At 40.5% G+C, this 25,888-nt stretch overlaps 1 protein-coding gene across 1 annotated transcript in view; it reads left to right on the top strand.

Annotated features, from left to right (window-relative positions):
• Window positions 1–2,473: 2,473 nt before the first annotated feature.
• The window catches only part of GNB1 (G protein subunit beta 1), a 116,476-nt gene continuing 93,061 nt past the window's right edge, over window positions 2,474–25,888 (top strand). The window contains exon 1 of the mRNA XM_069079621.1: window positions 2,474–2,608. The gene's annotated coding sequence lies outside the window, so the exon portion shown is untranslated. The remainder of the gene's footprint in view (window positions 2,609–25,888) is intronic.

The raw sequence follows: 25,888 nt of genomic DNA on the forward strand, positions 1-25,888 counted from the left end.
TACCTTTTCAACATCTCTCACATCTGCTCCCCTTCTCTACACTCCCACTACAGATATCCTGATGCAGCCCTTCATCACCTGGCCTACTGTAGTAGCCTCTCCATTGGTCTCCCTGATTCTGGTCTCTCCCCTCTCAAGTTATCATCTCCAAATTGCTGCCAAATTGATGTTCCTTAAGAACAAGCCTGACTGTCATTCACCTGCTTGAGAAGCTTCGATAAATAATAATAAATAGCTAGCATTTATGTATGGATCAGGCACTGTGCTAAGTAAGCACTTTACAAATATTATCTCATTTGATACTCAGAACAACCCTAGACTGCAAATGCCATTATAATCTCTATTTTACAGTTGAAGAAACGGAGGCAAAAGTTAAGTGACTTGCCCAGGGTCACACAGCTAGCTACAGTCTGAGGCCAGATTGAACTCAGACCCAGAAACTCTCCCAAGTACCTCAAAGGAAATTCTGACTCTTTTGTTTAGTGTTTAAAGACTTCAGAATCTGGTTCCAACCTATCTTTTTTTGTTTGTTTGTTTTTGTTTTGTTTTGTTTTTGGAGGGGGGAAGGCAAGGCAATTGGGGTTAAGTGACTTGCCCAAGGTCCCACACCTAGTAATTGTGTCAAGTGTGTGAGGTCAAATTTGAACTCAGGTCCTCCTGACTTCAGGGCTGGTGCTCTATTCACTGCACCATCTAGCTGCCCCTCAACCTATCTTTTTTTTTTTTTAACAAATAAATAAATAGATACATTTTATTGTTATATTTTGTTTTTACATGGTCTAAATTTGTCACTTTATCTCTTCCTTTCCTCCCTCAGAGCCACCACATAAATAACTTTTTTTTAAAGATATAGAAGAAAAAAATCAGCAAAAACTAATCAACATATTGAAAAAGTCTGAAAATATATGCCCTGTTCCACACCTACGAACCTGCCACCTGTGCAAAAGCATGGACACAGGTCTTTTCAGCTATGTCGTTTCCCCTTGGCCCTTGTTCTTTGTAATTTTGCAACACTGACTTTCAGGAAGAGTCTGACTGGACTGAACAACAAAAAGAAATATCATTCTCGGGGCATTTTCCCGGGTTATCCCCGGCATGTCCAAAATTCTCTGGCGTCCCTTCCAGTCCCAGCTCAAACCCCGACCTCTACAACTAGCTTTTCCTTTAATGTTCGTGTGTTCTCTCTAATGATCACTTCCATGTTATCCTGCATATGTCCTGTTTTTCCAGAATTGTCGGCATCTTGTCTCTCTCCCCCATTAAGACTGGGAACTCCTTGAGAGAAGGGACTGTTTTTGTCTTTAGGAGGTTAATAAATGTGTATTGACTAACAGAAATTTGCTGTACTGAATGGGGCTGAAGAGAGTAGGTGTTTAATAAATGCCTGTTGGATGGTATTGTGTGGAACAGAAAAAAAGTGGAAGCTTAATAAATGTTGGTGGGCTTGTATGCAGCCCAACGTGCTCCATAAACGCCTATTGGATTACATTGCATGAGACTAGGTAGGTGCTTAATAAATTCCTGTTGGATTGCATTGTATGGGACAGAAGAGAGCAGGTGCTTAATAAATGCTGGCTGGCTTGTATGGAGCCCAAAAGAACAGGTGATTAAAAGATGTCTGTTGAGAACTGCATTGTATGGGGCAGCAAAGAGCGGGTACTTAACAAATAAATGCCTGTTGGATTGCACTGTATGGAACAGAAGGCAGTGGGTGCTTAATAAATGCTGGCTGGCTTGCATGGAGACCAAGAGAACGGGTGCTTAATAAATGTCTGTGGTTTTGTATGGGACAGAGAAGGTAGTCGCACAATAAGTGCCCTGTTGGATTGCATGGTATGGAACAGAAGAGAGGAGGGGCCGGGTGCGCGGGCAGGCGCTCTCCCCTCCCCCTCCCCGATCCCGGGGCGGTGGCCGGCGGGGTTCCCGGGCGGGCAGAGGACGTAGAACGGAGAAGGAGCAGCAGCCCCGGTTCGCTGGCTCGCCCGCAGGCAGGCTGGCTGACTGGCGCGCGGCGCATGCGCCCTGAGTCGGGGCGGGCGGGCGGGGGCGGCGGCGCGCGGAGGGGGAGGGGGCCGGTGGGCGGGGGCGGGCAGGGCGGCGCGTGGGGTTTCCCGAGGCTGCGGGCAGGGGCCCCCGCCGCGCCCATCGCCGATGGCTGGAGGGATCTGAGGGGCGGACGGAGGCGGCGGCTGCAGCGGCGGGAGCCAGGCCGGGCGCGCGAGGCCGGGGGCGCGAGGGCGGACGCGAGAGGACGAGCGCGAGAGCGGGAGCGCGAGCGGGAGCGGGAGCGCGAGGGCCGGGGCAGCGGCGCGAGCCGGGGCGGGGGAGCAGAAGCAGCGGCCTCGAGACACCCGCCCAGGACCCTCCGGCCGGCCGGCGGACCGACGGACCGACCGACCGACGGACTGACCGACGCCGACTGCGGGAGCCCCTGCCCGGCCCGCGGGAGCCCGGCCGGCCCGGCCCAGCCCAGCCCAGCCCCGGCGGCGGCGGCGGCGGCGGCGGAGGAGGAGGAGGACGCGGCCCAGGCCCCCAGGCCCCTGCAGCGGCGGCCGGAGCCCCAGCCCCGGGAGCAGGCCCCCGCCCGTTCATGAGCGACCCCGCCGAGGTAAGCGCCCCGCCCGGCCCCCCGCACCCCCGTCTGCGCCCCAGCGCGCTCGCGCGGGCCCCAGGCTCTCCGGCCTCGTGGGCTCCCCCCCCTCCCCCCGATCCGCCCCAGCCCCCACCCTGGGCGCGGGGCCCGGCCAGCCCCGCCCGGGCTGGCCCCTCCCCCCCCAGCCGCGGCGCCCCCCGGGCCCGGCCCCAGCATCCTTCCCCAGTGTCCCCCGCTTCCTCCCTTCCTCCTCCCGGGCTCCCCGCTGCCTGCAGCCATGGCCTGGGAGGGGGCTCGGGGCCGCCCGGCGGGGGGCTGCCTCCTCGGTAAAAATAGACGCTTTCCGAGGCCAAATTCCGTTTCAGCCCCTTTGCCCCCCCATCTCTGCCCCTAAGTGGGTGGGCTTGAGCTTGCGCGGCCCGGGGGGAGGAGGGAGGACTCCCGCAGCACCCAGTCTGGGGGCTCTGCTCTGGCTCCCCACGTCGGCGGAGCCTCGGAAATGGGCAGAGGCGAGGCTGGGAGCCGGAGAGCGGGGCTCGGATCCGAGTGCCGCCGTGTGCAGCCATGGGGGGCTGGGGGGTGAAAAGGGGGTGTCTGCCGCCGGCAAGCCCCGACCCCGAAAGCGGCTCCGCGATTCGGGGCGACAGGGGGTTTGCCGAAGGGGAAATGACTGGGTGCGATGGGAAAGCGTGCTCCCGGGGCTGGGACCATCTGTATTTCTGTGACTCTCCTCCCGCATCTGTTAGGGTGGTGCATGGAGCTGGATCTGTAAGATCATGGAGGATGTGTGCCAGAGCAGAGTAAGGGAGCGAGTCTCCATGGAAATCATTGCTGGAATATGGAGTTAAAAATACCCCAGTAGCCTATTGTGAAAAGTTCAGGATTCTTTTTAGAAAGTCAGGTTTTCTATAGCAAAAACGTTACTCCGGTTTTAAGTCAGTAAACAAAGGAAGAGGCAGCAGAAATACTTCGGAACCTGAGACGGCGAGTAGGGTTTCTTTGACAAGACCTTATCTTCTCCTCACCTCCCCCTCCTTTTTCTGGATTTTTTTTTAATAGAGGTTATTTCAGGATGCCCGTTTGTCACTTCTACGGTATTCGTGGAGATTTTAGCAGATGTGGCTTTAAAATTTTTGTAATAAAATCGCTTAGGACACAGAACACTTTAAAATGCATTTTCCCTTTGCCATTGACTTCCACGTTACAATTTTAGGTACCGAATGCATATTTAAAGAAGAGAGGAAGAATAAAATGAGGAAGCCGAGAACCTAGTAAACTGTTGGGTTGGGTGGTTTTTGGTTGCTGGTTTTTTTTTTTGGCTTGGGTGTTGTTTTTTTTTAGGCGGCTGACTAAAATGAGGGAGGGGATTTAAAACAGAAACAAAGAACTGGAATAAGTCAAGAAATAACACTTTACAGCGCTGGCCTTTTTAACCTCGGCAAAGATTTATCCCTCATTCTCGGTTTGTCTGCCAAGTAGAGCTGATTGAGAATACAGTTTTCTCTTCTGAGGCAGGAGGTCTGAGATGATAGGACTGCAAGCCCGTCAAAGGGTTCAGATCTCTTTCTCCAGCTAGCTAACAGACAGCATGGTTAGTCTGGGGGGCAGTTGTGGGGCCGAGCAGATTGCCCAGGCGGTGTGTCTGGGGGGAGAGTTCCCCCTCACCCTTGCTGTGAATGAATGGGTCCTTCTGTGCCTGGGCCCAGTAACTGCAACAAGATGGCGTTTCCACCCAGGCTGTAGCTTTCCCTTTTTCAGAAAGCTCCCTTCTCATCCCATCTTTACTAAATTACATTCTGGGGTTTTGTTTGTATTTTGCATTTGTTAGTTTTTCATTTGCATTATTTGAGAAGACTTCAAAAGAGAAGAAGGGAAGTGACTCAAGTGATTGGGTTTCTTCCTATTTTTTTTTAAGGGCTTCTCTTCAAACTGAAGACCAGTGGGAGGAGTAAATAGTTCAATTGACAATTCCACCTATAGATGGTAACGAGAACAGCTGATAATACGAATTTTTACCTCTTGCTGTATTCTTTAAACTGTTTTCTCTTTACAGTATCTGATTATTTTGTTCGAGTTAGCTCTTAAAATACTTTTATTAGCACAGAGCTTAGACGTGCTGAATTTATTGACAATACAAAAATAGAATTGTTTCCACCTAATCTACTTGTTGCTAGATCTTTGTTACTCATCTTTTGGGCAGCTTTATAAAAACCTTAAAATTGTGGTTGAGCTAACATGTTTCAGTGAAGGAATATGGTAATTGTTTATATTTTGTTTTGGAAAGGGAGGTGCGAAAGGTCACAGTTAAATAGCATCATAAGTTTTCTATAGAAGTAATGTGCCTTACTGATAGTTTGGGGAAGTTAGTGTACTTTCTATATTTTAAATTTGTTATATACAGCAAGGACTATGACATAAATCTGAAATAGTATTGGGTAGTAAAACAGCATTGCTTATCAACTTTATTGTTAAAGTAACCAATAATAGTTTTGAATATTTTCACAATTATAAAATGTTCAGGTTGACCCCTACTATCTGATATTCTTTTTTTAATTGCTTTTGCCAGATTAGTACAGGGTGCATAATGAAATGCAGAATCTTTTCTGGCATGGGTGGGTTAGATGCCCCCTTGTTTGAGAGTAAGGATTTAGGGGGTAACTTAGGAAAGGGGGGGAGAGATGCAGTGGGGGTGTAGAATCTCTAAGATGAACTAGTGTTTTTTAAGTAAAAGGGGGAGGGGGAGTGTGCAATTCAGTTTTAGCACTAGCATTTTGTGTGTTGGGGATGAAATTGATCTAGGCGTATTTTCCAAAGGACAGAATCAGGATCAATGGGTAGAAAGCTCCAGGAAGCCAGATTTTGACTCAGTATAAGAATTTTCCAATAAATTAGAACATCCCCCAAATAGAATGAGGGCTGTCTTTGTGAGGGGGGCCAGTCAACAAGAGTTTTTTTAGACTTGGGCTTCCATTGTTCAGGAATAGAGAACCTTGGACAAGTCTCTTCACCTTCTTAGACCTTTCTCTAACATGAAGGGGTTATGTTGGAGGATCTCTAATGTTCCCTCTGAAGCTTAAAAGTCCTCTGATTCTATTGCAGAGAGATTCTTGAATTAGACAAGGGGCTGAACTCAATCCATGGTGCCAAACTCAAATAGAAATGGACCCCTGCGGCTGCTTGTTGGTTTGGAAAACCGCAAATTAATGTTATATTTATTTTTTATTGTTAAATATTTCCCAATTACATTTTAATTTAATCTGGTTCTGACCAGACTTGGGAGGTTGGAGCAGATCCTGCTCACTGTGAGTTTGAGTCTTCTCAGCTAGATGGTTTCCAAGATGATCGTGACTCTACTTACACAGGAATTCTTTGAAGGCTAAGACTTTGGAAAAGCAAAGTAGCATTCTGTATTTGTAATTCAAACGGCTTTATTTGTCCTTGCTTACTAGCACCAACTCATAGGTTAGTGGGTAGCATCTTCTTTTTGAAATCTAATGCCCAGTGTTAGAAGTTCGTTGACATTTTGCTGATATCAAATCACTGCTTTTGTTAAGGAAATTGGTCCTGACCCTTCAGTTTAAAGCTTGAAGAATTCGGTTTCTTCTAGTTGTGTCCTTTCAGTTGTTTCTGTCATCTCTGACTCTTTGTGACCCCATTTGGGGTTTTCTTGGCGAAAATACTGGAGTTTGCCATTTTCTTCTCCAGCCCATTTTACAGATGAGGAAACAGGCAAACAGGGTGAAGGGACTTGCCCAGGGTCACATAACTAGGAAGTGTCTGAGGTCAGATTTGAACTCAAAGTCTCCCTGACTCCAGGCCCAATGTTCTCTTTCCACTGCACCACCTAGCCGCCCTCTTCGTATGTGTACATACCTGTTTAGGAAAACTATATCATGTTTGTGACAGATCTGCCAGCCTAGAAAGGCTTTGAGCCCAGCAATGGACTGTGTGTCTATCATCTGAGGACCAGCTTTTTCCCAAGTTTGGAGGCTCATCACTAGAAGGTTGGTTTCCAAGTGATGGTTTTTTGGGGGACCATCTACTAAAGTATAGAGAGGTTGTGATATGCTTCTGTACATGCTGATGAAATGATGGAGCCTTGAAGGAAGTATCCCTGTTTATGCAGTATCTGATTTTACAACTTTTTTCATTCTTTTCTCATGATCATAGATTCTTGCTGGATTGCAAGTCTGAATCTGTCTAATAAATTCACATTAAAATTGTTCTGTATGAGCAGTGTAGCTTCATATTACAGTGGTCATATGTCACCATGCCTTGCATTTAGTAGATATTTAATGTTATTAAAATTTTCACCAGAATTTAGAAATTGTTAGTAACATTTATTTATAGCTTCTCAAAAATTGTAAAATTAGTTATTTTTAAACAGTTGTTCTTTTCACTTCTCTTAAAGGGTATCATTTTCCCTTGGAAAAAGATAACTCCAAGATACTTTATAGAATGAGACCGTGTCTGTCTGAATTATCTAATTAGGTTGACTTACGACAGTCTATATCTTATTGAGTAATGCTGATATTTTATTTTAGTATTACAGTATTGGCATTATATGTTCGTCTGCTTCAAAAAATTGTTTTTTTCCTGCCCTGATGAGCTTGGCTCATGTTGGTCTCTAAATTGGATTAAATTCTTACTGACAGTGGACTCTTAGCTTTTCAGCTTTAGTGGATTGGTAATTGATATTCTCAGTATTAATATCTAGATTTGGCCATATGGCATACTATATTATTTTAAAGCCTTTAGCTCTGGTTAAATTTTGACAAGACCAAAAGCAAAAATCTTGTGGTCTTGTGAATTAGTATTAGACAACCACATCATCTTTGGGCCAAAAACATTGTCTTAGAAAATCTGGTGTTGGTTTCTTTTGATATTGCTTCAGATAGATAGACATGGAGCATTGACAGATCAGAAAGTGTAAAATATGCTGGTGATGAATTATCAGGTATTTATGTCAATGATTCTAGACCTGCAAAAAAGTCTTGACAGACCTCTGCTAAAATGGAGCTCAGAAGTATGTCTGTAACTCACTGGAGAGAGCTTTCCGATTTTAAAAGTCACTAAAATTAAAATCTCCAAAGTATAGCTTCACCATAACTGATTTTGGACAAGGGATAGGATTTAAGAGCTGAGTTTTTGTAGAAATTTTGAGTCAGCTATGGATTAGTAAATATTAAAAGTTTTTTTTAAAAAGCTTTAAGCTGTCCAGTAAGCAATGTCTCTATTGGGTATCACAGTGATCAAGTCAGTGTTGTTAATATTTTTTTTCTTTTAAACAACTAAAATATTATTCATTTTTAGTAAGACTTGTTTGTAGAATCCTATTGATTTAAAAGACAAAATCAAGCTTCTCTGAGGCATTATCAAACAGATTATACATCTGAAACTGCCTTACCTTTGATAAAGGGTTTTTCTATCTTAAAAATGAATTAGTTCAAGTTGAGAGAATACTTAGAATGTGAAGTTGTCAGCATTCCAAACCTAGAACATTCAGAGTTGTAAAGTTTTTTATGTCATATTGTACTTACTTAGATCGTGTGTCTTGTTTTCTTTGGCATATACATGTGTATATAGATGTGTTTTCCTAGCTTTGTCCTGGCATATCTGGCAAAAGGATAGGGCAGCTATAAAATATGTGCCTGTTGGGTATACCAAAAACTATCTGTGTGGTAACTTCTCTATAGCTTTCAGTTTTAGGGAAAGCTATAATTTCATAAAAATAACAATGCTAGTATATATCACCCTTTGTTCTGTTGGACATCTATTTTATATTTGATAATTGAAAGCTTTTTAAAAAATAATCCACATAATTAGGGATTTTAATTCAGATATGTGAGCTCCTGTATACTATATATTCTTCTGTATTAGTCGAAGGCTCAGTTTCTTTATCTTTAAAACAATGAAATCGGAGTAGATGGTCTCAAAAGATCCATTCCAAATATAAAGTCATGTGATTTCTACTTCCACAACCCAACGTTTATTCCTCATTCCTTTTAGTCCTGCCCTCCTCAGTTTTCCTCTTCCTCATTTTTTCTACAGTTGTTGAACGTTCACTTACCTAGATTCTTCATTGAGTTTCTGAGTTTAGCATTCTCCATTATTATATTTTTGTCACATAAATAGCGGAACTTTTAGAAAAAGCCCAGAGAGAAGGCTGTCTGTTCCAGGCAAGGTTGGGGGACAGCCTGAGTACAGAGAGGAGGAAATAGAGCAGGTTAGCTGGTTTGGTGGAAGGTAGGGAAGGTGATGGAATCATCAGGAAAAAGGAGTGGGTGACACAAGATGTGACACAAGAACGGACAAGACCTAGCAGCTAATCGATTAAAGGAGATGAGGGAGAAAAAGTTAAAGATCACTGGGATTGGAGCATGGGTCAAGTGGTCTGCAAAAGGCAGTGTCGTTCACTGAAATAGGGAAGACACTTAGCAAATACTTTATGCATGAATGAATGAATGAATGAACATTTTGTCCCACTTAGTCTTAAAAATTTTTAGGTAGAAATTGTCCAGTACCTCTAAATTCTGGGAAAAAACCCAGAAATTTTAAGTGTTTTCTATCATAGCAGCAATACTTCATTTTAAGAAAAGCTTTCTGAGTTACAACAAACAATACTAAAATAATATTAGCTACTATGATCCATCAAATGTTAGCTCTCTTAGTGTATGTAAGCATTTTTTATAAATCAGTAAAAAAAAAAACACCTTTTTGGAGATGAGGAACTGATAAATTTGTAAGTTGAACTATTAAGAGAAATGAAAGTAAAACATCCTTAAAATTATATTTTCTATCAGCAGGAACATTCAGTTGAGGTATAGTTTTAGAGGGGAGACTGCTTATAGTGAATTAAACCTGTATTACTTTTAAAACTCAACAATATACACATTGAAACTTCATAAAGTAGTGTTTACAGAATTTTGTTTAAAAAGTCAGGAAGAGGATGGAAAATATTATTAAAAATGTAATTTTCCTATTCTAGTGTAAAAATGAGTGCCGTGTATATGGTAGGAGAAAACTCTGTAACTTTTTGCTATAGAAAGAAAGCCTACAGAAACTTTGCCTTTTATCACCCTACTCTCCCATTAGAGTGTAAAATATTCAGAAATTTTGAAGGCATGGGGGGGGTATTTTTGAGGGGTTAGAGGGAAGAGTAAGGATAGTATAGAGGGATTGAAATTTTGTAGGTAAGTTTTTAGCAAAATTTAACACATTATCTCATATCAAAGTTATTTTCTTAGCTCAGTCAAGTAAAAAGATGTCATGTATTGTGTAGCACTTAGATTTCAGGGTAGTTTCCCATTTTTCCATTCATCCTCCCAGCTTTCTAAGCAGAATGCTTAGTATTATTCCTTTTTACAGGTTGAGAAACTCCTCGGGTTCAGTGGTATGGATGAGGCAGCAAATACGTTCTGTAGAAAAAACACAAGATGGGCAGTCAGAAGAGCTGGGCTTCCCTGTCAGCTTGGCCTGTTTATTTACTAGCTGTGAGACCTTAGGCAAGCCAGTGGTGTTCTCTGGGCCTCAGTTTCCTTGGCTGCAAAATGAGAAAATAAGTTTTTTGATGGCAGGGACAGTTTTTTGTTATTGGCAAGTCAACAAACATTTATTTAGTGCCTGCTGTGTGTCAGGCAGTGTGCTAAGTGCTGGTGATACAGATAACAGTAAAAAAACAGAACAGACAACTGTTCCTGTTCTCAAGGAGCTCGAAGGTGTGATGGGGAAACAACATGCCAACCAGTGTATACACACAAGGTGCACTCGGGATGAACTGGAGATAACCTCAGAGGAAAAGGCAGCAGCATCGAGGGGGCCTGGAGACGACTTCTGGTAGAAGAAGATGTGGAGAAAACCAGGGCAGCCAGAAGGCAGAGATGATGTCCCTGGCAGGTATGGTAAGTGCTTGACGAATGCTGGTGGACGATAGCAGTCTGGAGCAAGGATTCTGAACCTGGGGAATCTGAACTTGTTTTTTAAAATAGTAGGTTGATAACTTCTATTTTAGTAGAACTTGTTTCTTTTGTAATCCAGTGTGTTTTATTTAAAACATTCTGAGATGGTAGCCATGGGGCTCACCACACTGACAACAAATGGGGTTCTTGACACAAAAAAAGGTTAAGAACACTTCATCAAGATGATTACAGATGTCCCCTTCTAGTTCCAGATCTTGTTATTGGAGGTCACGCAGCTTGCAAGTGGCTAGCCAGGACCAGAGTCCTGAGCTTCAAACTACTTGGTCACTGTCCTTTCCATCACCCAAGCTGTGTGATAAAATTATATTTGCTATAATTTATTTCTATAGCAGCTGTAAGTTTGCTAATGTAATTTACTGTTTTGTTATAAATGTAAGTTAATGAATTTCAAGGAATAGAGAGCATGTTTTGAGTTTTGTTTTTGTTTTTTAAAGCAATTGGGGTTAAGTAACTTGCTCGAGGTTACACGGCCAGTTATTTCTGGGTGTGGTGAGTATCAGAGCCCAGATTTGATCCCAGGTCATCCCGACTCTGGAGCTGGTGCTCTTACTCACTGAAGCCACCTGGCCGCCCCTCATGCTTTGAGTTTTGGCAATTTAAACCAGACCTTAACTTCGATTTCCCATGTTCAATTTAGATTCCTCTGTCCTTGACCTTTTGAGCAATCAGTGCAGTAAGTTTCTCATTTTTAAACTCTTCAGCAGAGGACACAGGGCCAGAGGCCCACTACACTCCCAAGTGCTGACCAGACCAGGTTAAAATTGAATGGGAAATATTTAACAAATTAAACAAATATACAATAAAATGTGGATAATGTTACATTTTTAAACTAAGTCAATATGCAGCCCAAAAGGATCCATATGTACTCTTGGTTGGCCCCTGTTTCTATTTGAGTTGGACAACCCCTGCTCTATGGGAATAAAAGTATAATAGGGCCAGTGGTCATTGCTTTCCTGTTCTTTTCAGGCCTATTCAGGAAGGCAGAACTGTGTCCTTCAACATGATCAAAAGTCTTAGGTGGAAATGCTCTGGTAAAGAACAGTGAAAATGACAAAAGCAAAGCATTACTTTCACTTTCTCCTTTTAGAGGTGTGGGATGTTAGTTTTTGTCACAGAGAAACTCTGATGACTTGAGTCACAACTTTTATATCAGGCTGACTGATATTAGGTGGGTTCTGTCAGAGCTTACAGCCTTTCTGTCCATCAATTATCACTTCTAGCCATATAAACATCTCATCTTTTCTGGTCATACATCTCTGTGATGACTTTTTTTTTTTGCACTTTCTTATGTACACAGAGTTCTAGAGGAAGATCCCACAAACTGGGTTGGACCCCCGTGAAAGATTGATGGGAGTATACAAGCAGTGGTCACTTAAGATGAAAGGGCATGGATCATGCCTTTTATACTGTTGGCAAAGGAGATGAGCGTTGAGATCAGATTATCAAGATAAAACCAAATAGCAATTTATTAATACATATCAGTTTTAAATTTATCATTCTTTTAAAATTATAATTCTCAAACTTTTCAGTGTTTTAGACAAAAAGTCACCCCCAAAAGGCTTCCCCTCTGCCAAATTTCTGTATCACCCCTCTACCCTCCAATTACATTTACTCTGTCATTGATTCTTAGGACAACACTTGGGATATGTAGAAAATTAGTGCAGGCCAATTTCCTATTGAGAGTTGGAGGCCCAGTTGATAGATTTGACAGAGAATAAGAACTTGCTTATTGAGTATTATAACCCTCTACGGGTTTCCCTTCTGCAACAAGTTCATAAATCAAATTCCTGGCTTCCTTCGAGGCTCTAGTTTTTCTTTGTTCAAGCTAAGAAAAAATGGTGATAATAATGGATTGAACAGGTATGATCACAATACTGTTCAGCCTTCAGTTTTGCTGTTCTTTTTTATGGGTATTTCCATTTCAGTCTCCATTTTGGTCCCTTGTGCTTCTTTGCCACCCAATACAATCCAGTATAATTTTATACTATATTGAGATATAGATTTCTTGAGAGACAGATTTTAGAAATTCCCAATGCTTCATTAACATAAAGTTTAAAGACTGTTTTAAAAGGAAATTACAGATTTCAAATTCAACAAACATTAAATGTCTATCATGTAGGATGTCCTGGGGAAGAAAAAGATTATCTTGTAAAAGGAATTGCCTTAATGTCCTGCCCTTACAGAAATTACTGTCCTGTATAGGGATATGACATACATCTACAGAAAACATTAGAACATAAGATTATAATAGAGATATGGTGGGGAAAAGCACTTTTAATGCAGGGGGGATAGGAATGAGAAAATAAGGAAGAGGTTTTATGGAGGAGAATAGCCTTGGCACTGTGGGATAGGATGTCATCAAATGGCCATGGGGAGGAAGGGGGGTGGTAGGTGGTCTTTGCTTTCATGGAAAGTTGCACAAGGACAAGCATGAAAGGGAGAGAATAGGTTGTGTCCAGGGGATAAGTCCAATTGGACTGAATCAGAGTGCATGGGGGAAGGAAGGTGAGAGTAAGCTAGAAGGGGGGGGGGTGCAATCTGCTGTATCCTGGACGACTCTTGAGTGACCTCTCTGAGAAGTTTGAGTTTTCTCTAGGCATTTGGGGTAGCATTAACAGGCTTATAGCAGAACAGTGAGGTGATCTGCTCACCAGGAACAGTTGTCAGTGAAAGGCAGATTGGTTGTGGTGGGGAGATGAATTAGGCTATTTTAATGTGATTGTCTAGGGTTCTAGGTGGGTCATAAGAACTTCTTCACAAGGTTATTGGCAGTGTCATTAATGAGGGAACAAGTGTGAGGGGGATTGCATCTCTGTACATCCCCACCCATATCATTGTCCTGTAATATGGCATTGGCACCTTAGGGTACCATGATGTGCTATAGATGACATTGCATGACTCTTACTGGGCGTTGACTATTGTAAAGTACTCTTTTGACAGACTCAGCTAGAATCATCCTGTATGTTTTGGTGAATTTTTTTGTGTATTGGATTCGTATCCTTAAAATGACCATGTCCAAAGGAAGTTTGATATGAGGGAAGCAAATAGCTTGAATTTACTATAGGATTTAAATAATAATTTCATTTTGTGTTAAAAGAATATGTAAATTATTTTGCCTAATATCCATTTTAATAGGACAGTGAATTTGGATGGCAAAAGAATCTTTAAACTTTCTTCAATTGTAATATCCATATTCTGTTTGTTTTATACCAGGCACACATATGTAGGTGTTAGTCCATCATCACATGAGAAAAATTGCTGTGTTATGTTTCATCAGTTGTAAAAAGGATATATATGTACTGTTCACAGTCTCAGCAATTATATTCAGGGGGAAATGTGATGATGGGGGTTTATTTTTGAAGGTAATGCTACTATCATTAGGTACTTTGAATTAGTTTTTTAGTAATGGTAGTTTTATGATGACCTAACAGTCTACCCTAGAACCTAGTTCTTTGAGACCACTGGCAAGAATGTAAGATGGCATGCCAGGTTTGAGTACTGTTTCTAAGCCTTTTGGAATAAAATCTATAACACTTATACATATTAACACCATACTTTAAACCAGTGGTCTCCAAAGTAGGGGCCATGTTCCCCTCAGATCCCATTACCTTAGCCGCAAGAATTATGTGATCAGCTATAGTCTCACTCCACCTTTCCTGAGATAGTCAATTCTAGGTCTGTCTTCAGTATGATTATCACTCACTATATAGTTCAGCACTCCACCCCACCCTCACTGCTAGTGGAGGGGTAGGGAGATGAGGAGGGGGTGTTGACCTCTCCTGTTTATAACCTAAATTTAGCTCAGGCACATCCCTACCTCATCTGGGACCAGAGGCCCGCCATTCCCTCTTTTCTTCTCCTAACCCTTCCTATTTCACTGGGAAAGAGTGAGTGAGTAGTCCAACATCAGCAGGCATGGATGAATTGTGTGCTGTGTCTTATTACCTTATCTTTTCCCACAAACTCATCCCACTCCCAAATTTCCCTGCTGTTTTAAGGACATCACCACACCCAGGCTCACAACCTTGGTACTGTTAATTCTTCACTCTTTATCTTACACATCTATTCAGTGGCCAAATTGTGTTGTTTTCTACCTCTGTGATGTTTCCTCTATAATTGTTGAGTTTGATTTTTCAGCTGAAATAGATTTGCTAAGTTCTTTGATTATGAAATTCTATATATTAGGTAACTTTATGATGAGAGCTGGCATTAGAATGTTGAATCATCTAGTAATAATAGCTAACATTTATATAACATTTTTAAGATTAACAAAGCACTTGATATTATTTCATTTGACCCTCACAGCAACCCTATGAGGTGGATGCTATTATTATCCCCATTTTACAAATGGAATAATTGAGGCAGAAAGGTTAAGTGATTTGCCTACCATAACAGCGAGTAAGTGTCTTATGCAGAATTTTAACTACAGTCTTCTAGACTCTAAGATTCTCGCACTTTTTTTTAAACCGTCAAGCTATAATAACAGTGGTATGAGTTGAATTTTTGTGTTTTTTTAAGCAATTAATATTTGCTGACATATGTCAGTTATGTCTGAAAAACTTTATTTCCCCTTTTGATCTATGAACTCCTTCCTATTTGTATATCTGCTTTCTCTCTTAAAATAAGTTTTTAAACTAATCAAAAAAAAAATCTGACCGTATATGCCATTTTTCACATTCATTCATAGGCTTCCAGAAGCCTTTCTCATATCTCTGCTTTGAGGCCCTACTTGGTCACTATAATTCCACAGCATTTTGTTTTGATTATTTTGTTATTTTTCTTTCCATTTATGTTGTTACAATTACAGTAAGTATGGTTTTCCTGGTTCTGCTTACTTCATTCCTCATCAGCTCATATCTTCATGCTTCTCTCTAGTCATTGTAGTGTTTCTTCCTGTAATATTCTATTATAGTCATGTACTATAATTTGTTTAGCCATTCTCCACTTGATGACCATTGTCATTGTTTCTAGTTCTTGCTACTATTAAAAGTACTTATATAAATGTTTTGGTGTATGTGAGGCTTTTCTTATTTGTTATTAACTTCCTTGGGGTATATACCTAGCAATGAAATCTCAGCGTCAGAGAATAGAGATCTTTAGTCATTTTCTTCATATTAACACCAAAATGATTGGACCAGTTCATAGCTCTAACCAATATTAGTGTGCCCATCTTTCCACAAGCCCTCTGTCACTGACTATTGTGATCTTTTATCATATTAGCTAATTTGCTAAGTATGTGGTAAAAACTTAAGGGTATTTTGATATGCATTTTACTTACTGTTAATGATTAGAAACTTTCTTTCCTACTGTTGTTAGCAGTACTCAAAAGAATTGCAAACTAACTTCATATCCTTTGACTTGTGTTGGGGAATAGTTTTTGTTCTTATATATTCTGTTAGTTTTTTTGTGTATCAGACCCTTTTAGGAGATTTTGAGGCTGCTAGGGGGCTGGAGTTCAGGAAGACCTGAGTTCAAATTTAGCCTCAGACACTCACTTGTGTGACCCTAGGCAAGTCAGACTTGACTAAACAACAAATCAGAGATTCTGGTAGAAAGATTTTTCCTATTCAGCTAATTCCCTTCATATCCTAGTTGTGTTAATTTTGTTCATATAAAAGCATTTCATTTGTATGTAGTTGAAATTACCTATTTTATTTTTTGTAATTTCTTCTTTTCCCTTGTTTGGTTAAGAATTCATTGCCTATTCATAGCTGTGAGAGGTCTGTGATTTTGTCTAATTTTTTTACAGTATAAGTCTTTATATTCAGATCACATAACTGTTTTATTGACTACTTTCCAGTATTTCAATAAAAGGTAAAGGTGCATGTACTCAGTATGTCTGATAATGTTCCACTAATTTTAGATTTTTAGTGGATGTTTGCCACTGTGGAATGTGAGGCCCTCCAGAATCTCCTGTGGATTACATGAAGCCTCAAAACATTGAAGAACTTTCTGGGAAAAGATTGGTAATTTCAAATGACCTAGTCATCCACATAGGAAAGAACAAATGGATGAAAATTGTTGATTTTGCTGATTTCAACATTCACTTGGATGGATAGCCCATAGAACTTGTCCATCATTTTGTGTATCCAAGACAGTATAGACCAAGAATTGGGAACCTGTGGCCTCAGGGCCACATGTGGCCCAGGTCCTTTGGTGTAACCTTTTGACTAAGTCCCCAAGTTTTACAGAACAAATCTTTTTATTAAGGTAATTTGTTATGTGAAGTTTGTATTCAATCAAAGGGCTACGCTTGAGGACCTTGAGACCTTCCCCACCCTTGGTATAGACAGACAATAGTAGATGAAGGACAAATAGTATAGAAAGACTATGGATTGGGCTGAGATTTGGACACATGGAGAAAAATGTACTAGATTCTCTTCAGGAAATTGCAGTTAACTTTCCTCAAGCATTCCATGAAATTAAAAGGCACGTCTTTTTAATACCACCTTCTCTTGGTATTGCCCTATGGCATTGAGATGAATACAGTGGCTTCCAGAGAATTAACAACGAGAATCATAGAGAGCAGCAGAGTGGCACGTGGGAGATATGATCAAGCTGCAACAAAAAAATCAGTGAGATAATCTGAACAAAAGTGAAAAATATTAAGGAATTGTATGATTGGAAGAGAAAATGGTCTGATCCCATGGTAAGAATGAAGGATAAAAGGTAGGTAGTTGGCATACAACCTGAAACCTCTAGCACATTTGGGTCCCCTCCCTCCAGCTAGTCATATGGTCGAATATGGACAAGACTCATGCAGGATGGGTTGTTAATTGCCAAAAGCATAACACTAGTATTGTTCCCAAAGTTAAAAAGTCAATTAAGCAAAATTAACAGGAGTGCCAATTGTAGAAGTAGCATCAGTCAAGAAGGGTATTTCGAGCACTGACTGAAGTTCTCTAATAGAATTTAAAGAGTGAACATAAGAGCAAAATTGGAAAATGTCAAGTCACTGATTGTTAATATGATTGGAAAAGGTGGAAATCAGTTCAAGCAGAGATAAAAATAAATGTCAGGTGAGAGGATTAGACTCTGAAGTTTGTTAGGAAGTCTTTTTTTTTTTTTCTTTTTGGAGGGAGGGAGGCAGGGCAATTAGGGTTAAGTGACTTGCCCAAGGTCGCATGTCTAGTAAATGTTAAGTGTCTGAGACCAGATTTGAACTCAGGTCCTCCTGACTCCAGGACTGGTGTACTATTCACTGTGCCACCTAGCCACCCCTAGAAAGGCTTCTTGAATAGTAAGCTACTCCCTCTGAACTGTGTCACTTCCACTTCCGCCTTCATCCATACATCCTACCCAAAGGAAATTTGAACTCCTCCCCAGGAAATACCCAGGAACCAAGCCTTCTTATCCCAGCCACCAGTTCCAAACCATGCCTCCATGCTTACCCTCCCACCCCTCACCCCTTCCAGTTCTCTTTTTTGTGTTATCTTTCCTTGCTAGAATGTAAGCTCCTTGAGAGCAGGAACTTCTTTTTAGTGTTTGTATCACTAGTAAGTGCTTAATAAATGCTATATCTAGTAAGATTAAAGAAATTGTCAACAGTTCATGACCCAAAGAATGAAAAAGGTATACTGTGTGAGTATGTAACTCTTGATACTAACATAAACTACACTGTAAAGTTATTCGTGTCATACAGTGGAGAAATAATGAGGTGTAGTGATTAGAGTCCCGCCTTTGAATTAGAAGACCTAGGTTCAAGGTCTACCTCTTACAAAGAATTAGTTTTATGATCTTGGGCAAGTGGCACTTATGATAGTGAGTTGAGAAGGATTTATACACCAAAAGTTCCCTAAATCAATTATCTTATTATACTGCACCTCAGAAGAAGTCTCAGGTGGCATGGAAGTTTAAAGTCAAGATTTTTATGTTCACGAGACAGTTAGGTGGCACAGTGAATAGAGCACTGACTGGAGTCAGGAAGACCTGAGTTCAAATTTGGCCTCAGACACTTGACACGCTTTGTAGCTGTGTGACCTTGGGCAAGTCCTTAATGCCAATTGCCTTGCCTTCTCCCCTCCAAAAACAAAACAAAAGATTTATGTTTATCTCCATCACTCAGGTATGGAAAATGGCAGGTCACTTTTAACATCTCCAACCTTTACTTTCCTCTGTATGTAAAATGAGGATAATTTAAATTAACTACTTGTCTTGCAGGGTTGTTGGAAGGAAGATGTGTTGCAAACCTAAAAGTGCTACATAAACATGTTAGGACAATCATGTCATGCAGTAGATAAGAGTGCCAGGCCTGGAGTTAGGAACGCTCATCTTCCTGAGTTCATCTGTTCTCAGACACTTCGCCCTGTTTGCCTCAGTTTACTCATCTGTAAAATGAGTTGGAGAAGGAAATGGCAAACCAACTTATCTATCTTTGCCAAGAAAACCCCAAATGGGATCTCAAAGAGTCAGACATCACTGAAAATGACTGAACAACAAACATGTTATAGGAAGATGGATATAATCAACTTAAGTTCTTAGTGGTAACGAGGAAAGTAAATTCAAGCACATCCTCTATGCCCAGGCGCGGTAGAGGTATTTTTGGTCTCCATTTGCCTGTAGCAAAATATTTGTAACCCAAATCTAAGGTAAATTTAGGGAGATTACATTTTTAAAATGGGTAAATTGGGAAAGTCTTTGTGTAAATTGATGCATTTGAATTTGGCTTTGTAGGAGTTCCAAAAGATAAGAGTGATGAGGGAGAGCATTCCAGGCAGTTGAGATAGTAAATGGGATGTCCTGAATGCCATGTGTTTTGGAAGGGCAACAATGTGGCAGTTGAATCACTGAGACAGGGAATATCCCTGAAACTTCTTGAGATATGCTTTAGGAAAACTTAACACATTAACTTTATCTGACTATAAGCAATGTACCACACCAATAGGCTCCCATCTCTGCAAAGAAAAAAGGGAGGTGCATTGTCTCATTTTTTTCTTTAAGGAAAAGTTTGGTTAGATTCATGCAGGGTTCAATTTGGAGTTGTGCTCATTTACATTGCTATAGTCTGTGTGTGTATTTTCAATCTCTTCTCCATTCATGGAAGTCTTATCAGCCTTCTGAATTCCATTTCTTTTTTAAGGCCCAGTAACATTCTATTACATTCATGTACTATTTCCCAGTCAGTGGGCTTGTTTGCATTTTTTTGCTACTACAAAAAATGCTGCTTTTCTTTCATTTTTAACCTCCTTGGGTGTATGCCTAACAATGGGATATCTGGGTTATTTTAATCATAGTTACTTTAAAGAATGATTGGTCAAGTCACTCTTTTGAGTGTATGTGTATGTGTTTGGGTTTTGTTTTGTTTTGTTTTTTTGGAGGGGGGAAGGTAGGGCAATTGGGGTTAAGTGACTTGCCCAAGGTCACACGGCTAGTAAGTGTTAAGTGTCTGAGGCCAGATTTGAACTCAGGTCCTCCTGACTCCAGGGCCAGAGCTCTATTCACTGCGTCATCTAGCCACCCTGATAGTCACTCTTAACATGAACGTAATATTCCATCATGCAGCCAGGGTAGGAGGCACACTTTCCTCTCTTTCCCATTGGAGTGCCAGTGAACCTGGTGGATCAAGTGCCACAGGGTAGCCTTTTTCCCCAGCTTTTCTCCCCATGTCCCTATCACTACTTTTGAAGAAAATCTAGAATCCTTGTTATATTCGGATCTGAGATCTACCTACCTTGAGATAGAGGCCTTAAAAGTAGGGAAGGCCTCTACCCCACCTCAACGCAGCTTTTCTCACTGCTTGGATGAGCAAGGAATTAATTCTTCCACTAAGATGGAGGACGTCTAAGCTCCTTATTATCTGCCCTGCCACTGTCACCCAAAGGTCTTTAGTTAGGCCTTGCTGTCTACCTGCCTCTCTGTCCTCCAGATCTCTTGGGCATTGCCATCTGATCTGCTAATGGTTCCCTAAAGACCTTTCCCTTGCCATCTGCTCTGCTACTGTACCCTTAGGACTTGTGAGCCTTTCCATCCACCCTGCAGCAGAACTGTATTGAATGTTTTGTGTCTCCTAATTAGAGTGTGGATTCTTTGAGCAGGGGATCTCACTTTTCTGTTTGTATCTCCAGTGTTTAACACAATTATTGGCACATAGTAAGCATTTAATAAGTGCTTTTTCATTCAATAATCTTTTGCCTTTTGCTGAATAAAATAGTATTATTTTGTTATATTAGTAATCCTAAAGTATTCATCTGTTCATTAGTGATATGGAACAAACCTTTATATATTTTCTTAACAAAAAATTGTTATAGATACTTTTTTTTAAATGGTGCTCAGATTATCCCCTGTATTCCTTCCCTTCTCCCAATCCCACCCCACTGTCTCTCTTCTAAAAAGAATTTTGTGGTTTAAAGGAGGAAGTGGACTAGTCTTGTTGGATCTCTTTGTGGAGCCAAGTTTCTTCTATATACTTTTCCAGCAATTGGTTTTGATTGTTCTGTGGTGGTTTTTTCTGTTTACATTGTTGCAGTTGTAATGGCTTTAAGTTCTTTTGAGAACTTAAGGTTCTTCTCTTTTGAGGACTTATCCATTGGGGAATAATAGCTTTTGGTCTTAGATATTTGTGTTTCTGATTTATCTTGGTTATGAACCATTTATTAGAAACATTTGATGCAAAAATTTTTTTTTCATCCTAATGTCCCTGATTTTTGTTTCTGGAAAAACTTTCCATTCTCATGTAATTGATCCTTTGTAATTGCCTCTGTCTCCTGTTTGGTTAGGAGCTCCCCTCCTCCATGTAACTATGAAAGGTACCTGTTCTGGTTCAGTTCATGTAGCCATTTGGAACTTTCTGTATACTATGTGGTGTAAGATGTTGGTAAATCTGATTTCTGCCAAACTCCTTTCCAGTCCAGTATCCCAGCCAAATTAATACTCTTAAAGTATGCATCTGACTGTGTCACTTTCTTGTTCAAGAAACTTTTATGGTTCCCATTTTACTCGGGATAATTAAAGCATCTTACACTTTCTCTCTAGGTGATTTCACAGTATTCTTCCTCTCCCCCTCCTCCCCCCCATACATTGACACCTATTACCATTTCATAATATCTAATTGATATTAGTCAGGTGTCATAACAAAAGGACCCAAGGATTCTAAAAATCAAGACTAATCAGAACCTCCTACTGTGTCAGACAGATGCTGTTCTGGGTATTAGGGACACAGAGACAAATGAAATGACTTCTGCCCCTGTGAACTTAGATTCTAAAATGAGAAACAGCATGTACCCACATAATAAATGTAACATGTATACATGGTAGATAAAAAGCAATTTGAGGACATTTGTAGCTGGGGGAATCAGGAAAGGCCTCATACTAGAGAGAAGTAGCACTTGAGCTGAGTTTTGAAGGCAGTGGAAGATCCCAAAAGGGAAAGCTGTGGTAGGCAACAGCAACACTGGTATAGAATATGAAGTCATTTGTAAAACCCTAGAGGAAAGGATAGTGAGAGATCATGAGCCTGATTGCCTCATAAAACAGTGAAGAGCAATGGATGGAAAAATCATCCATGAAAAGTCAATCTGGAGAACATTTGTGGATGCAGTTGGAAAGAGAACAACAAACAGAAGAAAGATGGAGAAAATCTGTAGGTTTTTGTAACAAATTCTTTACTGCCATGAGCAGTGGAGTCCCAGTTTTTTATCATAGGCCCATATGTACTTACAGAGAAAATTGGAATTACCCGGAAGATGACAGGGATGAGAGCTGCCAGACTGGGCAAAGTATACATAGAGGACACACTTTTGAAAGCATTAGTGGACTGATTCTCACGGTATATGAAGGAGAGAAGGATTAACATGCATGGGGAAGGAGGAATTTCAGACTTTAATACTACAAAAGGATGACTAAAGAACATAACTTTTTATGAGGAAAATCTACACACACACATCTGGAGCATCATGGATGAAGGAATTAGCAAAAGAAACAGGGAGGGCTTACAGTAGCAATGTCCCACATTAGACCACATCCTCTTGGAGCATTGGTGGTACTGGACCTGTGATTTCATTGGTACAGGGAAGTCCCAGTGAAGAATCCCCACAAAGTTTCTTCTAGTGCAGATTTGTATCTGCTCTTCAGTTTATAATCTTAGACATTCCCTAGGGCATTGAGAGATTAAGTGACTTGCCTGCCTGGGGTCACAGCCTATTATAAGTCCATTGGAAATTGAACCCCAACTCTGTGGCTGACTCGGTATCCTTTCTGCAGTTCTGACACTTTAAACCACACCTGAGCACCACAAAGTAAATTAAAAGTTAAAGATATGACAAGATTCTACTGTTCTTATTTCATGACTTTTTTTAAGCATTTGAATTGTTAGAAATGAATGAAAATACATTTGTTAAGCACTTAACAATGTGCTAAGTTCTTGTTGAATCAAATTCAGTCAAGATTTCTTAAATACACAGGTTTTTAAAGCTTTGAATCAAACCTTTCTTCACTTGGGTAGGTCTTACATTTGATTACAGGGAGGTGAGCATTTTATATATTGACTAGTTTTTGTTTATTTGCCTTAATACTTGTCTTCTCATTGGTGATGAAAGGAAATGAGTGCCTATTTTAAGCTTTTAAATTTAGATGAAATTGTCATTAACATATACCATACGGTTAGTATGATGGGTGGCACTGCCAAAATAAAATATTAACCCCGTTTCTAACTTAGTGATGTTCTGGAAAACATCAAATTTAATTTCGCAGAATCATTGAATCTGAGTGAAAACAGAGTCTCTACTCCAAACTTCTTTTATAGATGAAGTTGAATGAGTAATTAAAAAGCATTTTTATAACATCTACTGTGTGCCAGACACTGTTCTAGGCCCTGAGAATACAGAGACCAAAGTAAAACAACCCAACTTCAGTCTGGCCTCAGACACTTAGTAGCTGTGTGACCCTGGGCAAGTCACTTCACCCCTTTCGCCTCAGTTTCCCCATCTGTCAAATGACCGGAGAAGGAAATGACAAACTGCTCCAAGATCTTTGCCAAGAAAACCCTAAATAGGGTCATGAGGAGACAGACATGACTAAAAAGTGACTGAGCAAGAGCTTGCAAGGCCACACTGAACTTCCATTCTAATAGAAGGTGGCCAGAAAAGGGAGAGTTGTGTTCTGGGAAGTCCCTGGATGGGTGAGTGGAGCCATAGGGCAAGGCATTATCATAACCTCTTGAGAAACAATGGTAGTTTTGCTGTAATTACTGTGGGGGTGACCCAGATTTCTGGGGTAGGTAGACTTGAAGCATGGCATAGGGCTAGCAAGAAGTAGTCCTTTATGCAAGTTTGTACTCTCTGAGCAGTTGAGGCCCAGTACTACAGATTGTGCTTCTTGATTATGCAGTGTGATAGAAAAAGCAGGTGTGCCCTACAAGTTAAGAGACCCCCCTCAGGCCCTGTCACTAACCACATATGACCTTGGACGAATTGGTTAACCTCTCTTCAGTTTTCCCATCTATAAAATAATACTTCATATCCATCCTTCACTTTACAATTTTCAAACCTCTTTCCTATGTTTTAATTGATTGTCATGAATGTATGGCCCAGGGTCCAAGTATAATCCTCGTTTTATCGGTGAGACAATAGAGACCCAAAAAGGATGTCAGTCAGTCCGCCAACTAGTTCAAAATTTAGTGTTACAATCCAGGTGTTCTGTCTCTTAGACCAGTGAGGACTTCAGACTAAATGATCTCTAAGGGACTTCTAGCTCTAAAATTTGATAGCCATAATTTGCCTCAGGACCTGGGCCTTGATTTATGATTAATAAGCTAGTATTATCTTAGTTTGCCATTTTCTATCTATAACATAGTTTTTTTTTAAAGTTTTATTATAAGCTTGACATAAGTCAGAAAAAGCCATCAAATATAAAACAGAAAAATCTTACTTTAAATCTTCAACTTTTAACGAGGTAATTATTTTTTAACCAATTAGGCACAGAAATAATATACTTCCTCAAATACTACCTCCACCTGAAGCCCTTTCTGATTCTCCTCAAAATCTTCCCCTCAAAAAATAATTACTATATGTTTACTATATTTTGCATTTACTCATGTGTACATATTGTTTTTCCATGTTTAAAATTGGAATTCCTTGAGGTTAAGAACTGTTTTGCTTTTTCTTTATGTCTCAAATGCCTAATAGGGAATGTCACATTTATTTGGTAAGTGCTAATTGATTGGTCTTTTTTTTTTCTTTTCAGAAATAGTATTTTATTTTTTCCAATTACATGTAAAAAGTTTTCAACATTCAATTTTTTATAAGATTTTGAGTTTCAAATTTTTTCTTCTCCTCTCCCTAAGATGGCAAACAATCTGATAATAGGCTATATACATGTGCAGTCATGTAAACATATTTCAATATTAACCATGTTGTGAAAGAAAATTCAGAACAAAAGGGAAAAGCCACAGAAAAACAAAAAGAGAAGTGAAAATAATACGCTTACATCTGCATTTAGCCTCCATAGCTCTGGATATTGACAGCATTTTCCATCATGAGTCTTTTGGAATTGTCATGGATCATTGTATTGCTGAGAAGAGCTATCAGAGTTGATCATCACACAGTGTTGCTGTTACTGTGTACAGTGTTCTGGTTCTGCTCACTTTACTCAGCATGAGTTCGTGTTAGTCTTTCCAGGTTTTTCAGAAATCTGCCTGCTCATCATTTCTTATAGTACAGTAATATGCCATTACATTCATCTACCACAACTTGTTTAGCCATTCCCTAGCTGATGGGCATCCCCTCGATTTCCAGTTCTTTGACACCACAAAAAGAGGTGCTAAAAATATTTTTGTATGTGTTGGTCCTTTCCCCCATTTTGTGATCTCTTTGGGATACAGACCTAGTAGTGGTATTGCTGGGTCAAGGGGTATACGCAGTTTGATTGTCCTCTGAGCATAGTTCCAAATTGGTCTCCAGAATGTTAGGATCAGTTCGCAATTCCACCAGCAATGCATTAGCATTTCAATTTTCCCATGTCTTCTCTAATATTTTTAATTGGTCTTAAAACTCGGTTTTTGAACTGTCCAAAATTCTCAGAGCAGGCTCCTAAAGTTGTAAAAGCAATCTCTCCTTCCACATTGTGGGTGCTGTCTTGGCTGTGTATTGATTTTTTTTTTTCAGCACCCTCAGGAGAGTTACCTTTAAACAGGCTGGGCAGTTGTATACACTGTTGCCTCATATGCATACCTTACCTTTTTCTGTATTTCATTCCTGTATCTCCAGATGCCTGGTTGTTTATTTCCATATATATATTCTACTTTAAATTAATTCTAAAATGTGAAACACCTGCTGCCCCCCCCAAAAAAAAAAAAACCCACACACACACACGAAAAACCCTG

This window comes from Petaurus breviceps, unplaced genomic scaffold, assembly GCF_028583685.1.
Source record: "Petaurus breviceps papuanus isolate PSGF00001 unplaced genomic scaffold, PetGlider_PUasm1.0 91041, whole genome shotgun sequence".
Classification (NCBI taxonomy): Eukaryota; Metazoa; Chordata; class Mammalia; order Diprotodontia; family Petauridae; genus Petaurus; species Petaurus breviceps.